This window comes from Pelodiscus sinensis, chromosome 13 (genome assembly GCF_052426305.1).
Source record: "Pelodiscus sinensis isolate ZL-2025 chromosome 13, ASM5242630v1, whole genome shotgun sequence".
In the NCBI taxonomy this organism is placed as follows: Eukaryota; Metazoa; Chordata; order Testudines; family Trionychidae; genus Pelodiscus; species Pelodiscus sinensis.
In genome coordinates, this window is record NC_143064.1 from 3,184,092 (window position 1) to 3,187,594 (window position 3,503).

At 50.9% G+C, this 3,503-nt stretch overlaps 1 protein-coding gene across 7 annotated transcripts in view; it reads right to left on the reverse strand.

The window, feature by feature from the left end:
* Window positions 1-3,503, reverse strand: part of KLHL13 (kelch like family member 13) — a 133,780-nt gene that overhangs the window by 130,143 nt on the left and 134 nt on the right. The gene's annotated exons all lie outside the window — the stretch shown is intronic.

The window sequence follows — 3,503 nt, forward strand, 5'->3', positions numbered from 1 at the left end:
CATGAAATCTGAATTCAGCTACAAGTTCAACCTCAGAAAGGTATTTTAGGCTAAGTTTTCAGTGCAAGAAATAGGTGTGTTTTTACATCAATGAACCTCTATATAACGAACTAGGGAGATAAGATACAGCTAAGTAAAAATGACCTGTAATGACCCCACCTGACATGCATCTTAAGTAACTACATCTAGATAAAAACTTTTATGCCTTCTCCCAACTAAGTTGTTAGATCAGAATAGCTATCTTGATGCCTAAACACCTTTAAGTGAAGACACAGGCACTGAAAGGAAACCGAAGAAGTCTAATTAGCACAGACACTCAAATCTTTTGAGATCTGTCCATACTACATCTTCCACATATAGTAATCCTTTGTCATAATTATTAGAATAAAAAAATTCAAAGTGCAAAAAAAATCTGCAACCAGTCTTCCACCAGTGCATCATAGTGAGATAATTTCTAAATAGTCTCAGAGGAGATTCCACCTTAGGGTAGAATCCCTATATCTATTCTTCTGCTGAGTATTATGAGGATGTCAAATTGGGTTTGAATTTTTTTTATTTTTTTTAAGTGTACACCCATTCAGTGGAATCTAGACTGAGGGAGCCCAAATAAGTCAATTCCCATAAGCTATTAAATAGCCAGAAGAAAATTAAGTAATATTACTACTGACATGCACTGATACGTAAAACTTAATACCATCACCTTTTTTTATATAGCTTGTTCTTACAACAAGAACTCCCAGTTTTTAAATTTGTTTATACAACCAATGATCTATATGGCTGTCCCACACAAATGTTCAAATCTATACAGCCTTTGTTTGAACAGAACAGGAACTTTTAGCTCAGCTACTAGAAGCTCATTCTTTTGGAACCAAAGGTCCCGGGTTTGACCTTCAGTGCCAATGCCTCCTAGGGATGTTGTGTTAATATTTTTGGCTAGCCTACACTAGAAGGACTAGAGCGCTGGCACAGTGCATCTGTGGAAGATGCTCTATGAGGATGAGAGAAAGTGCAATCACATCACTTCCAAAGTTCCAACTCTCCCACCAACACAGGACTGTCCTTAAAAGTACTTAGGTTGGTATAACTTAATTTGCTATGGGGTGTGGCTTATTCACACTCCTGAGGGACACAAATTATAGTAGCATAAGTAATAGTGTGTACAAGCCCTCAGAAAGATTAAACAGAGAACCTTATATTTTGGAAATAAGATAACAGCAAATTAAATCATTTTTCTGCCTTTTTTGTCTGCTCGTGTAACAAGCAATATCTCTAACTATAACTATTTAAAGAGATTATGGAAAACTCATGTTACTTTGTACATGCGCAACAGCACTCCCTGTTGCCAATTTCATGGCTGCCACAATAGAGAGGACCTCCAGAGGTTGCCCTTTGCACCCGCTTGGTGTTCCATGATGATTTTCTGAGGGTACAGGGTTTCAACTTCATGGATCTTGCTGCACGTCTAGGACCTTAGACACTACTGTTTTTAGAGCCTGAGCAGATACAAAATTTTGTATCCACATGGGCATCTGTAGTCACAAAAATGAGTTGCTGATATCCACGTTCACATCCACAGATGAGGATACCGGTGGATATAAATTGGATATCTGCAGATTTGCAGGGGTCTATTTTCCCTTTTGGATTATGTGGGTCTTTTAAAGAACCGCAGGAAGCACTCTTTAAAACAAAAAGAAAATGCAAACCAACCTGGCTGTAACTCAGGGAAAAAACATAGTTAGCGTCTTATCAGAAAGTGGTTTCAACCTGATAGCACCCCTGTAAAGTATTCGTGCTTTGGATGCACAGCAGCATGCTAACATGTGCTAGCGGTCCACTGCGGTTTGCTGAACTTTAGATCTTAGGGAATAAAAACACTTTTCAAAATAATCCTGACTTTTTAAAAATGTGTGGATTGGCCTGTACAATATGTAAGCATAGCTGACACCACAAGATTATTTGAAGCACAATACTTCTGATGCTGACTGCAGCAGTTCAGGAAGCTGGTATCAATATCTTGTTAGCACTCCAAACACTTACTCTGGAAAAAAAAAATCCCTCTCCTCTAGCATGCAAAAAAAGGTAAGTTATTTGCACCTCTGAATTTGTACAAAGGAACTGTGCTAAGAGCTCAACGGTTTCACACATTAGCCTTGCACATTTTCACAAAGACACCAACAGCCCGGAATAGTAGTGCCCAGGGACCAACAGATGGGGCCTAACTGCAGAGCGGCGAGGGAGACCAGCAAAGTCAATGCATGGGACAGACGCCTCTCTTCCCCTCCACTTGCTGTGCTCCTCGGACAAGCGATCCCCCAGCACCCAGAACCCGCAACTGGAACCGAAAGGCAGCAGGGGGGAAGCCAAGCGGGGCTTGCAGGGGTGGGGGCGAGCGGCGGGGGACAAAGCAACATGGCACTCGTGCCAAGTGGGGCAGGGGAGAGGAGAGGTAGGCGGTATCTACAATGACCCCCTCCTTACTGCCCCTTCAACCCCCCGAGCATGCACAGGGACCCCCAACCGTTCCCCCACCAGTGCCCCCATCCCTGTACACCCCTCTAAGAAGGGAACCCCCCCATCCTTTCCTCCATAGCTATCCCCGTCCCCCTCTGACCTCGCCTGCACAGGGACCCCCATTTCCCAGCGCTCACCCACTACCCCCTGCACACAGGGACCCCCCCAGGCACCCCTCTCCATCTCCACACTCCTCCCCGCGAGCCCAGAGATCCCCACCTGCCCCCCGCTCCTCATAGGCACCCCCCTGCCTTCTCCACCTGCCCCCCCCCCGCGTGCACAGACACCCCCCCGCCTTCTCCCCCTGCCCCCCCCGCGTGCACAGACACCCCCCTGCCTTCTCCCCCCCCCCCCCGCGTGCACAGACACCCCCCTGCCTTCTCCCCCCCCGCGTGCACAGACACCCCCCTGCCTTCTCCCCCCCCCGCGTGCACAGACACCCCCCTGCCTTCTCCCCCTGCCCCCCCCCGCGTGCACAGACACCCCCCTGCCTTCTCCCCCTGCCCCCCCCGCGTGCACAGACACCCCCCTGCCTTCTCCCCCCCCGCGTGCACAGACACCCCCCTGCCCTCTCCCCCCCCCAGCACCCCCCCCTTCTCCCCCCCCGCGTGCACAGACACCCCCCTGCCTTCTCCCCCCCCCCCCGCGTGCACAGACACCCCCCTGCCTTCTCCCCCCCCCCCCGCGTGCACAGACACCCCCCTGCCTCTCCCCCCCCGCGTGCACAGACACCCCCCTGCCTTCTCCCCCCCCGCGTGCACAGACACCCCCCTGCCTTCTCCCCCCCCCGCGTGCACAGACACCCCCCTGCCCCCCCTGCCTCTCCCACCCCCCCCCGCTTCTCTCCCAGGCACCCCGCGTCCTTCCCCAGCCGCCCCCCCGCGTGCACAGGGGTGCCCCTTCCCTCACAGGCACCCCCCCCTTCTCCGCGCCCCCCCGCTTTCCGCACAGCAGCCCCCCCCTCCCGCGTGCACAGGGGCCCCCCCGCTCAC